Source organism: Eubalaena glacialis, chromosome 8, assembly GCF_028564815.1.
Source record: "Eubalaena glacialis isolate mEubGla1 chromosome 8, mEubGla1.1.hap2.+ XY, whole genome shotgun sequence".
Classification (NCBI taxonomy): Eukaryota; Metazoa; Chordata; class Mammalia; order Artiodactyla; family Balaenidae; genus Eubalaena; species Eubalaena glacialis.
In genome coordinates, this window is record NC_083723.1 from 80,523,974 (window position 1) to 80,537,925 (window position 13,952).

At 41.0% G+C, this 13,952-nt stretch overlaps 1 protein-coding gene and 1 pseudogene across 2 annotated transcripts in view; one reads left to right on the forward strand and one right to left on the reverse strand.

Moving 5' to 3' along the window:
• CREB5 (cAMP responsive element binding protein 5) overlaps window positions 1-13,952 on the forward strand; it is a 321,691-nt gene that overhangs the window by 275,402 nt on the left and 32,337 nt on the right. The window lies entirely within an intron of this gene.
• On the reverse strand, window positions 11,521-12,183 carry LOC133096836 (large ribosomal subunit protein uL16-like; annotated as a pseudogene).

Here is a 13,952-nt window from a genome sequence, read left to right on the forward strand (position 1 = left end):
ATGTCCTAGTATGCTGCCAAAAACGACAAAAAAATGACTGGGAGTAGAGAATAAAGATCATTTTTATAATTAATTCATATGAACCAGAGTAATAAATATCACTTGGGTAATTAAACAAGACTGAAAAAGAAGGTTAACAAAATAAACTTATTTCAAAATGCTGACTACTTTTTCCCTTCATTTCTTCCCCATGAGTCAGATATATCAAATATATCTTGACTTTATGTTAGGATTTAATAGCATATTTTTACAGATTTTAAAACTCCTCTCATTCATTCCAAACTGAGGAAGCCAATCATTTTTACCGTTGTTGTGAAATACCAGCCATGCCAAGACAGATTTCTTCCTTCTCTATGCATTTGCAATCTTATAAAGAGCTTCTGGTGACTCAGAAAATCCCATGCATCAATTTTCCAAATTGGATTTTATGTGATTAAAAATAAATTTAAATCAAACAGAGACTTTGGTGTGCTTCTGAGAATTCCCATGTCAGGAGTTGGCAAGTGTCAACCATGTGTAGGTGTATGTGTGCTCACTAATACTGTATGAGCCTTTAGGACCTTATTTGAAAAGTTCTTTCCTGGAAGAAGAGTAAAGCGTACCATTTTGGAACGCAGCCTGCCATATCCAGCTCTGCTTCAGGGGAAAAGAAAGGGGGGTGGGTAGACACAAAAAAACTCCACCGTTTAAAAATCAAAGAAACGGGCTCACCAGATTTGTTATCCTGGGATATTTATTACCTGAAATTAGTTTCTGCCTAACCCTTCTTAGGTGAAGGAGAAAGGAGAAGGATGAGTATTCTTATAGCACAAATAATGCATTTTTCTAAATTATGCTGACTCCCTCATCCAGGCCTGCTTACCATGACTGTCATCAGTTGGTGGCTGTGACTAGGTTTTTCTGTTTATAGATGAAATTGACCAAAGGCATAACCTGCTTTTGGTTAGTGAAAGAGAAGGGTAAACCTACATAGGTAGTCAACATCTGGGGTCCCTTGAAGTAAATAACGGGTGTTGGCAATGAATAGAGGAAGAAAAGGGCGCTTCTTCCAAGAAGGTCATATGGTTGGTTATCTAGATAAGGTCTCTAAGCCTTGTTAGAAACTTGGAATTTGTGCTCCTCAGACTGTCCTGTAAGACCCAGCTGAAAACCGCCTGGCTGTGACTCACCCTCCTGTCACCCCAGATGCTGTCCAGTTCTCTGACGCTCATTTTCTGTCCCTTCCACTAATCTGGCACTTAAGACTGTCAGGATTTGGTATGTATACTTTTTATTCTTCCAACTAGACAGTAAGTTTCTTGAGGGTAGGAGCCAGGTCTTCTGCTTCTCTCCATTTCCCGCTGTCTTTCCCACACTGTCCAGCCTGTTGGATTGGTTTCTGTGTCTCAGGCAAGGAAACTGCAGTCTGCAGTGTAACGCTTCTGCCTTTATACTTGGGAGATGGAGAAGCTGAATGTCAACTGAACTATCCAGACAATCCCCCCATGAAGTGGCTGTGCTCTACACCACACAAAACACAACTTTCCCATTCTAAATGGAGGAAATAGCCTTTAACTGAGTAATAGAAAAGGCATTCCACAATTCAAGGCATGATTAATACTGTATTAAAATTATTCAAAATCAAACCTGTGTAGAGAACCTGTACTTTGGTTCTTAGTGGTTCTTTCCACTGTTGTTCTTTGAAATATATTGAAGCAGATCCCCAACATACAAGACAATGTTTTTTTCTTTCAGCAGTCAGTAGCTACAGCCTACTTTTTCCCCTTTGCCCTGTAGTCTACATTTGTGATGGCAGAGTGGGAATATATATCCAAACTGTCTTAGCCAAAATAGGGCTAGATTCTGAATACATATTAAATTGGAACTTGAGGAATCGATTTATGTTATTTCTGTAACATTGAACTCTGAAGGGAGAAATATTCATTCCTGCCAATGCATCGCCAAACATTTTACATCCTAAAGGAGGGGTGGATTTGCTGTGTTATAGTGTAGGGAAGGCCACGGTGTAGCTAAGTTGACCTTCCTAGGGGCAGGTGCCCTAGCGGGGACAGTAATGAATGAAGCCATTTGGAGAGATCAGTGCCCTTTGATTATCCTGCATTCAGCAAAGCAGATGGGATACCCATCCTCTAGGGAAAGTATGAAGAGAAATCCTGAAAAATCCCTAATCTGCCTGATTCATATTGAAATTATGCCTTATTTGCACAAAGCCGTTAAATAGGCTGTGATGGGAAAAAGAATTTCTAAAATGTTGGTATGTGGTCTTAACGAATCTACACGAGTGGAACTATCTGACAGTGTTTCCATTTCCAAAGGAATTGGGCTTGAAATGTAAAATTTGTCTTCAGTCATAAGAACCTTCTGCAAGCAAACTCCAGAAGTCAATCTGAGAAATACCTTTGTGAAAGCCTTTCCTACCCAACCTGAGAAGCCAGACCTTTAGCACTAAGGTGGCTTCCACACAATATAAAGATATTTCCCTCAATTTTAGGGTATTTCTCTCACCTATATAAAAGTGTAACTTAATCATTTGAAATAAATTGAGAGGTCGGACAAGATAGTTACAAAGAGTAGCTATGAATTCTTCCATGAAATTTCCTGTCAATCAAGTAGTTTATTGTTTTATACAATAATTTTTTTTTCTACAAATAGTGTATCTAGTGCTTAGACTGTGCCGAGGCAGAGGGTTTGGGCTTTTCTACAATTTTAAAAATTGAAAATGAACTTTAGGAACTGAACTTTTACTAGAGATGTTGCTGAACCCAAAAATACGTTAGACTTCAACAGCGTGAAATTTTAAATTGAGCAATTTTTCCCATACATGAACAAACTTCTCAACCAAAAATAGATGAGTATGCATACTCGTATGTCTGTCTGTTGTTTTGGTGAAAATACAGTAGGAATGTTTTTGACCCAAGACTGCTGAAGAAATTTTTAGAAAGGTTTGCATAGCATCTTTTCAGATATAAAAAGTTAAGGTAATGCTAGGATGCTTGTTACGGTGGCCTTGCCATCTCCAGATATAAGTGTCACACAAAATTTGTAGAGGCTCATGTTGATACACCATCAGCAGCAGAAACTGAGAACAGCATGCTTAACTGGAAAACTTGAACATGTATGAAAAATAAGAGAATATCCAAAGTAGGTAAAATATATCAGTTTTTTTTATTGAAGTATAGTTGATTTACAATGTTGTGTTAATTTCTGCTGTACAGCACAGTGATTCAGTTATACATACATATACATTCTTTTTTTTACTATTCTTTTCCATTATGGTTTATCATAGGATATTGAATATAGTTCTCTGTGCTACACAGTAGGACCTTGATGCTTAAAAATATATCAGTTTTAAAATTAATTTTTTTAAGTTAAACTGAAAATGAAAAGAAGAAATGAAAGAAACCCTGGTACCTCGTCACATAAACTTCCCATTTTTGAAAGCAGAAACTCTCAACCAGTAACAACTGAGGAGGCAAAAGATGTTAATAGGAAGATGGGATTTAATTCCACTTGACTTTATCCAACTCAGTAGACATTTTGGGGAAGGGAATATTGGAAGGTAAGTGTTGAAAATATCAAGAAGAGTTCACATTAAGGATTTGGCATTTCTTGGGGCATTTTATTTTATTTTATTTTTTTGTTTAGGTTTGTTTTTATTGATTTAAAAACTGTATGTTTTAGTCAAAAACCTTGGAATATTTATTTGTTTATTTAATTTACTTTTTACTGAAGTATAGGTGAATTACAATGTTATGTTAATTTCTGCTGGACAGCAAAGTGACTCAGTTATACATATATATACATTTTTTTTTCATATTGTTTTCCCTTACGGTTTATCACAGGATACTGAATATAGTTCCCTGTGCTATACAGTAGGACCTTGTTGTTTATCCATTCTATACATACCAGTTTGCATCTGCTAATCCCAAATTCCCACTCCTACCCTCTTCCACCCCTCTCCCCCTTGGCAACCACCAGTCTATTCTCTATGTCCCTGATTTTTGTTTCTGTTTCATAGATAGGTTCATTTGTGTCATATTTTAAATTCCACATACAAATGATATCATATAGCATTTGTCTTTCTCTTTCTGACTTACTTCCCTTAGTATGATAATCTCTAGTTGCATCCATGTTGCTGCAAATGGCATTATTTCATTCTTTTTTATGGCTGAGTAGTATTCCATTGTGTATATGTACCACATCTTCTTTATCCATTCATCTGTTGATGGACATTCAGGTTGTTTCCATGTCTTGGCTATCATGAATAGTGCTGCTATGAACGTAGGGGTGCATGTGTTTTTTTGAATTATAGTTTTGTCTGGATATATGCCCAGGACTGGGATTGCTGGTTCATATGGTAACTCTCTATTTTTAGTTTTCTGAGGAACCTCCATACTGTTTTCCACAGTGGCTGCACCAACTTACATTCCCACAAACAGTGTAGGAGGGTTCCCTTTTCTCCACACTCTCTCCAGCGTTTGTTATTTGTAGACTTTTTAATGATGGGCATTTTAGAAGTGAGCAAGTTGTCGAGGGAGAAATGAGGTTCAATGAGCCAGAGACTGAGTTAGCCAGTGGTGAGGGGAGGGGGACACCATAGGCTCTTGCACAGGCTGTATGGAGCAGAGGAGACACCAGAGTGACAGTGACACTGCTGTGAGGTCTTGCACACACATCCACCTGGGCACCTGAGGTTTTGTTTTACTTGGCACTTCTTGCATGAGAGAAGGAAGGAAGGAAGAAAGGGAGGGAGAAAAAAAAAGAAAAGATAAGGATGATTTGACATTTCCAGAAGTTAGGGGAAAACCCTTGCCCCCATGAAATTAGTGATTGATATGACCAATGAAGAGGTTCTAAGTCTTAGCATGAGACAGAGAAGCTAGCATAATAGATCTCCAGAATACTAACCCTCAGGGGAATCCTTAGGTGTCTCCCTCATCTCATGCTTAAGCCCAGCCCTGAAATGTAAGCTCACAGATCACATTTCCCCTTAACATGCAATGTCCCCCCTAAAGACTGACTTGGTCTTATCATTGGCACCATCTTCATGTCACATTTACTGCTTGATTAACTGGCTGATGAACCAGAATTATTTATCACATTCTTATATTATGGTTCCTCTCCCCTATTTTTTATCCAAAATATCACTTGTTCCAAATTACATGTGAAAATTAGTAGACTTATATATTGGTCCCAAAGTCATCTTCCTCCAAGTTTATAAAACACTTTATTTGTAAGGCTAATGAGGGAAATCATTATATTCTGAATAAAAACAAAATCAAATGTATACCATATAACCATTTGTTATGATTAGGTTATTTTGAAATAAAACAAGAAAATTGTAGACATCTCTTCCTTTTTCCTCCTTCTTTTCTACTTGCCACCAACAGGATCAGCAGAAAATGTACCCTCTGGGTCACCAAGTAGACATTTGGCTTAGACTGGCCAAGAACAGGGTCAAGAGTGTGGACAGCTGCGATGAAATGAGGGGGGCATTTAGGGACACCTGGTTTCAGAGCCTTGAGGGAAACCTTGGGTGAATCAATTAAAATCTCTGCCTTAGCTGGCTCATGGTTAAATGGGCACAAATCTTATCCACCACACGAGGATCCAATATAACCAGTAACTCTAGTGTAAGCGCCACAAACAGAGCTTGGCACAAAGCAGCAGTTAATAAACCTTGCTTGGGTTTTCTTTAATAAGCCACTTCCTGAATGAATGATTCCTCTGATCCTGGGCAATGCTGGTCTGGACAAACTGCTGATACACTGGCAGCCTTAGGTATAAATATCCACCAAGGAATGAGAAAACAACAAAAGCAACCACCCAAATGAGTACGGGAAGGACGCCATATTATCTCTGAACATGGCCCCTGAATGGGTGATAAACACTAATGACTGTCATCACTCAGATGACTTTGTCCTGTTCTGAGCATCTTCCCACCCTCATATTTCATTACAATTGATGGGTTTTCTTGTGCACGTGAAGCATTCAGGGTAAACACAGCTAGTGCGACACTCCAAGTCTTGCAGGGGTAAGAATGCGTGTCTCCACTTGCCTGCAGGGCCTGCAGGGCCTGCAAAAGACAGCTTGACACGGGTATCCTTTGGCCTTCTCACCGCCCCTGCTAACCCAGCCCTGATAAATAAGCCAGCTAATTGAATTAATAAACAACTCTTTCTTTTTTTTTTTTTTTTTTAAACAGCCAGCTGGCGTGCAATCAAAATGTGTGATAAATTATCTGTCACTGCTTTAACCACAGCGGGAGGGGAGTGGAAAAATTAAGCCACTTCAACCCTTTCTCGCTGCTCCCAGTCTTCCTGCTCTGTTCGCTCAGCTATAGGATTTTCCCCCCCGCCCTGGTGTTCTCACTTTGGCTGAGGTCCAGGACCGAGTCGCTATGGGTGGAGAAACGTATTTGGCTGCCCTTGATGATGGATCCTTAAGCCCAGGCATTGTGGGGGGAGGCAAAAATGCCGAGCCAGCCTGTGGGAAAGCGAGATTTGTCTGCTGCCCTGGCAGGGAAGGTTCGGTTATGAGCCTGTGGTTTGAGCCCACAAGATTCTCGTTAAGGGAGGGGAGTGTGATGTGGTTCACAAGCAAAGTATTGTGATGTCTGCTTTTTCTTGCCCACCTCTAATGCCAAACAGCTTTGGGGACTTTCTGGAATGAGTGCGAAGGGCTCGCCAGAGTCTTCGGGAATATAAGTGGCGACCACTTTTCACCCATTTTTGCACCTTAGCAGTTTTCTTCGGTATCTCCTTCCACTCTCTTTTCTTTGTATCCTAAGACCTGATTTCAAGTCACTCCTGTTAAAGGTATTGATGTTTAGAAGCTGGTCTTCAGCATTAAAGATTCTGTACAATTTAAGGGGACTTTTCTGTATTCATTTTTTGGCTGATCCCCAGTGCAGTTTCTCAAAGTCAAAAATATAAACAGTCCCCTTCAGGCTAAATCCATGTGGAGCCATCATTAGGCTTTTCTGTGTCGTCTCATTTTGTCGGGGGTGGAGACCTCCTGGGGTTCACCCGAGTTGGGAAGCATCTGGATTGTATATTCACTTTAACACCGTAATTCTCTTAGAGGTGCTTTCATTTTAGGATGTTGCCTTGTGTAATAATATACAAGTCATCCGCAGGGAACGATCTGGAACTGGCAACAGATGTAGACTGGGTGAATGCAGGGGTTCTTGATCTGTTTGATTCATGGGCTTCCAAACACTTACACTTCCAAGGAACTTTTCCCAGAGGATATGTGCTTTATTGTCTATATAGAGCAAAACCTTAATCCACTACCCTTAAATGGGGCTGCGTGAAGCCAGGATAAAGTGATGGCTTTTTTTTTCATCCTTCAGGAAAACAAAGCTTTTTGGGTAAACTTCATGTAATTGATAAAGTCAGACCTTGATTATTATCAGGCAAAAAATGCGCAAAAACTTGATTATATTCTTATACTAGAATGTTTACTACAGGTCTTTTTCCTGCTTTCATTGGTATTTTCATCCCTGGCTGTGCTAGGCTTCCCTGCAGATCCAACAGCTTCTTATTGGGGATGGGGGTGGGGTGGTGGAAAGGAGAATTAAAGTAATTCTGAACCGACAATGTGAAGTATTGTGCTTGGGAAACTCCAGGACATTCACACCTCTGTGGAACAGCAACTGGCTGCCCTGAAGAATGCACTTGAACTCCATGGGACAGAATCCAAAAATTCCAACAAGGATCCTATTTAAAGGGCCATAGGAAAATATCTGGGCAGACTTATGCATTATTTCTGGGACCTGGTCATGTGCCATTGTACCTTCCCCCTCCCCTTTCCCCCTTCTTCATCCTATACACACGTGCACACAGACACACACACACCCCATGTTTTGTTCCATTTCCTTGGTCATGAGGCAGATTCCGATGGTGTTGAGAGAGAGATGGTGATAGTTCCAAGAAGGATATTAGTGATCCTGTCAAAAGGCTGAAGGAGGAGACAGCCAACTTGCATGAAGCTTCGTGACATGCTTCGTGAAGGATTTTACATGCCTTGTCCCCAACGCTTTCAAAGAAAACATGAGACAGAAAGTTCAAGCTTCCATTTTGCTATGACATACTCTGTTTTTATTTTACGGAAGATCTGAGAGGAGAAAAGAAGTACGGGGAAGTTATGCAGATTTCCATATTTCCAGGCTCCCCTCTTAAAATTCTTTATAGATGGAAGGTAGGGTGTGGGTGGGAAGGAAGTCCTCCTCCCCACCCTTATTGACTAAATAAAGGTAGACTCTATCTACTAAAAAGGTTTATGAGAATGTTTATTGGAATCTCTGGATTTTGGTTAATTATTTGAAAGTAGAAGTATTAAATTCACTGTTGAATTCAGAGCCCACTATGATTAGTTTTCTGCAGACAAATAGGGTATATACCTCTTCTCCCACTACACAGGCCCAATTCCATGTGCAAACCTAAGAAGTTACTGAGAAGAGAATGTCAGGGCTGAAACTTTACGTACTTCCCTTTAAAGACCTTTACGGGGTTGGAATTATTTGAAAGATAACAGAATACAATGCAATAACCATTTTAGGAGCCAGAGGGAGAAAACTGGGAGAAGTGCCCCAGCTGCCACTGGGAAAGGAGAGTACGGTTAGGCCCTTACTGACACTCCCCGATAGGTCTTGGGATCTGCCCTTGCCTCCTAGTTTGGCAGATCCTACCAGGAGCACCCGCCTCCAGCTAAGGAGATGCAGATGCCTGCCAGTTTAACAGACTCTACTCCTAGCTTCCCCCCAAGCACAGTGGCTGACACTGTCGCTGTGGCTCCTGACAAGAAGTAGCCCAGCCTCAGAACACATTGCCTCAGTGCCACGGAAAATACACAGCACATGGGCTGTTAGCATTTTCAGATGTCATCTCTGTTTCTTATTTAACTTCAAGATGCAGCTGAGTTCCAGATTAGTCTCCAGAATAGCAGAGGAAGCTTGGACTGGCAGTCAGGAGGCATGGGATGTAATTCACCTTCAACCTTGAACTTGTCATGAGACCACGATAGCCTTTTAATCTTGCTGAGCCTCCGTTTTTTTAATCTGTACAAGATATCTTGAAATATAAATAAAATGTAATCTGTGTTTTGCTCCAGGTGGGCCCCCAAACTCCTCCAGTTATTAGAGCCTATGGTTATAGAAAATAATTCTCGGTGTCGTTTATGATCACTGCCATTTGTGAGACAGAGTGAGTTGATGAATTCCATTAAGGACAGAGAGGAAATGTCACACGGAAGATACTTTGTTATTAAGTTGGATTTTGATATCAGCCCATTTTAAGACCCACATCACAATGGTCTTGTGGAGTCTCCTTCAAAGTAATAAAATAAATAACTGATTGGTAAATGGCATTGACTCCTGGTTTAGTTAACCTGGCAGTCAGATTAAGGCAGGGTTTCTCGATCTCGGCATTATTGACATTTTGGGCTGGAGAATTCTTTGTTGTGAGGGACTGTCCCATGCATTATTAAATGTTCAGCAGTATCTCTAGGCTGTACCCACTAGATGCCAGTAGCACCTCCCCTCCAAGTTGTGACAATCAAAAATGTCTCCAGATATTGCCAAGTGTCCCCCAGGGGGCAAAATCACCCTCGGTTGAGAACCACTGGATTGAGTCGTGACTAAAAGTCCCCAGTTTAGGTCAGGTTTAACTACATATATTTGATATGCTGCAATCTGAAAATGCTAGTTAGCCCCAGAACACCCGCAGTATCTATTAGGTTCAGGTTAGAACAATCTAACCTTGATCGGAAATAGCACTAGAAATAACCCATTTAATCTACAATGTCCCAGGACCTCAGAATAATGGAATCTACTAGAATTCAATCTTTTTGGAAATGGGCAGAATTGTCTTTGTCTTTGTATAATATATCTTACTGTGCACAGAAGAAATGCTCATTAAATGTATGTTGAAAGAACGAACAACTTCCCCCAAAACACCAGGGGAGCACAGAAGGAAGAGCTGCCATGCGCAGCCAGTCATTTTGGGTGATCTTTATTCTACAGGAGAAAATGAAGCAAGTGTTGGCCAGTTGGACGGGAAGAAAGAATCTTTGGGAGGGAGGCTGCCATTACCCTAGCTGAAATGGAGCCAGGTTAAAACTCTCTTTTGATTTAAAAAAAAAATGTCATGGAACATTTCATGACCAGCCACAGTGCATCAGAGCCCAAGCTATATGTACGTCACCCATGCTCCCCAAGAGCATGTAAGAGTGAAAGATTCAGTTACTTTAAGTCTTCTGTATTCCTAAATTGGCATATATTTTAGTGGCGTGGGATGTGGAAATCTCATATGTGCATCTGACATGTTACTCTCCCTAAAATGGTGGCCTCACTGTTTTTCCTAATGCACTTCAAGAGTATGACCTTAAATTGCATTTGAAATGTCTCACTCAGTTGTCCTGACAACTTTCTTTTTTGAGAATAAACAGAATCCACCTGTATCTCTCACCAGAGACACGAGTACTGTATTGAGTTTGTTTTCATGTTTGATGTTTTATAGGTATTCTTTGAACCAACCTTCAAATTCAGAACAATATTAAATCTAAATTCATGAATCATCAGGTCTGATTCATGAGATTTGTAGATTTTGGCTGATATTATTTTGTAACCATTAAGTTCTGAAATGATCAAAATTGACTTAATATGAGAAGCTTTGCCTCTTACCTGGATAATTATTGTCATTTAGAAGGAAATCAACCAGGCTGGTGATCTTCCAGCCCCATCTCCACACTTCACTTTGGATGTCTGTTTTAAAATTTGAATGGCAAGTGCTTTGGGGAAACATTACCTAATTAGCCCTGGGTGAGCAATTCTCTTCTGTCGTGTCCTTTTGATAATATACTTAATTGACAACTGATGTTACCGAGATATGAATTTTATCTGAGATCAAAACTAAGCAAAGAGCAGGAGAGAGTGCTTTCGGAGGGCTTACCATCTCTGCACACGAAGAGTGTGCAAAATTAGGATTCAGAAAGAAGTGTAACTGTTATTTCAGAAGGTAGATTAATATAGTACTAAGTACCAGTGTGCTCAGCATGAATCTTGAGTACACACTCCTAGAGTCCCTGATTTTTATCCTGTGATACACACTCTATCTTTAAGTGAAAAATGGAGACTAGTTTAAAAATTTTAAACCTGGGATGATAAAAGAAAGACTTAGAAGAATGAGTACATGCTTCTTTCCATTCATTTTCCCTGTCTATATCTCCCCAGTCTTCCAAGAACACCAAGGGAGGCAGTACTGTGTAGCCAGACTGAGTAACTTAGATGTATTTTTTCTTGTTGGAATCTGATTTAAAGATTCCCCACCCTCACCCCTGGGAAAATAGTTGGGGTTGGTTGCAAAAGAGTATAATATTTACTTCTTTGTTTGTTTACAAATTGAGTTTTTAGTACATATCCCTCCTACTTCCAGCAAGGATTCTTTTTTTTTTTTTTTGACAAGAAAGTAGGATGTATTGGTGGGCATGAGTAAGGAGGGGACAGCAACAAGGCTTTCATTAGTGCAGGGCCCGCCGTTTGTCCAGAGGGCCACGATTAGGGATGTATTTGACCCCACAGCCATCCGGGATACGCCGCTTTTCTGCCACCATGTTTTCAAATTCGTCGGAGTTAAACTTAGTAAATCCCCACTTCTTGGATATGCGGATCTTCTGGCGGCCAGGGAACTTGAACTTGGCCCTGCGGAGGGCCTCAATCACGTGCTCCTTGTTCTGCAGCTTGGTGCGGATGGACATTATGACTTGGCCAATGTGGACCCTGGCCACTGTGCTCTGGAGCTTTCCAAAGGCACCGCGGCCTATCAGCTCCAGCACAGGACAACATCTTGCTGATGCGGATGACGTGGAAGAGGTGGAGCTGCACTCGGATGTGAAAACCATCTTTGCCACAGCTTTTCACCATGTACGTGTTGGCACAAATACAGGGAGCCTCCAGGGCTTCCGAGGAGAGCTGCTCATACTCATCCGACACACCACGTGGCCACAGAGTGGGAACTCATCCACCTTTGCCTTCTTCCGCCCCAGGTCAAAGATGCGGATCTCAGCATCAGGGACACCTCGGCAGAAGCGAGACTTTGGGTACGGCTTGTTCTTACAATACCGGTAACAGCGAGCGGGGCGGTGGCCCATGGTGACACCAGGATCTTCAATGGCGCGCCGAAGGGAAAGAGGCGCTCCCACGCCTGCACATGCCTTATATAGGCAGTCTGTCTTCACGCGTAGGAACCATGGAGTCCGGGCGAGGGCGGGTAGACGCCCTCAGCTAGAATTTTACCTGAGATCGAAACTAAGCAAAGGGCAGTGGACTGGAGAGAGTCCTTTTGGAGGGCTTATCTCTCTGTACACATGAAGAGTGTGCAGAATTAAGTCCACTCTTGCAGGAGCAGTAGTCTGTAAATGCAGATGGCCCTTCCCCTGGTCAGCTGGGCTTCCCCCACGTGAAGTCTGCAGCCTCCAATATGCTCTTCAAAGCATGATGCCATTCTGAAAGTCAGGCTGGATGCTGGGTGGAATGTGTCACAGAAACGGAAGAACAACTCCCCATTGCTAGAGCTGCCATCACTATTTCCACTGGGCTTAGCAGTGACACGTTTGGTTAACCATTTTGTTAGCCTCCGGTTAACCACGCATGCTTTGAAAACCTTACAGAAGTGGGAAGATGTCTATATGTAATGTTATTCATATAAAAAACAACCCCACAAGATACAGTTCTTTCCTTAGCTGCCACACCAAATCCAGACTCTCTATAACTGGCATTTGGTGAAAGGAAGAAATCACTTGATAAACACCCTTTGGTGATTAATTTATCTGGAAACTAGGGTGGAGTGGAAAATTCTCTAAAAAAGGGAATTGAGCTTGTTTGAGTTTGGAGTCCTTTGACTCAATCTTGTATCCATTTCTCTTTTACAATGATTCTGCCTTATCATTGTATATGAATAAATACAAATATCAGAGCCCTTGGGTAGAGCATGTTTTCCACCTCCAGTTGAGCTGACTTCCTTTCCTCCTCTATATCTCTTTCCCTTCCCTCTGGCCTTTTGCCTCTTTCTTCCTTTTTGCCTTTTCCACATGCTTTTTATATTATCTACCATCTTCTTCTAACTAGGCAAACTGTCAGGCTGCACCACAAAGAACAACGTCAGGTCCAAATCCCTTGTCTACACTGGCTCTCGAGCAGGTGACTTAACATTTATTTCTTCAGAGGAATTTCCTGCATCTTCAGAACATGGGGGATGATCTTCATCACCTACTTCGAAGGTTTAATATCTGCAAAGAACTTTGCTCACTCTAGAAGGAAGGCACTGATTTAGGACAAGCTACTACATTATTGTCAGTCCCTGGTGAGTAGTTGCTTAGGAGAAATTTGGAGTCAGAAAAGAAATTGCTTAAGCTGGAAGAGAAGACAGTTCATGAAAATGATATCTTAAGCTTGTTAGAAGATAAATTCTTAGGACATTTTCAATGAATAAATCAACCAGAAAGCTTTCTATTTGGCGTTTTTAGAACGGTACTCAGTTGTGACAGTATGATTTAAAGAGGTGGTTCCACATTCCCCACTCCACCACCCCCATTACTTGGGTTGTAGGCAGTGAAACAGTAGAGTTAGATCTCTGGTTTATTGAACTGTACACCATGAAGACAATAGAAATGAAGAGGTAAAAAGATAGCAAGAGACTAATTTCACTCTTAAAAATGTGTCAAATAGTTAATGTATTCTGCTAGTCATACCTCCTGAAACAAGAAAAACTCTCCAATTAGAAAAGAGTACAGAAAACTTATTCTTCAACAGCTAGATATTAATGGAATTTTTAAAATGCGTGTGAGAATCAACATGATTTGGATACACATCAGCTCAGAAAAAAAAGTTGTTCCTCATTTCTTGGCTGGAAATGCTCTGCACTATCATCTTCTTGGGCCTAATTCAAAAGTTC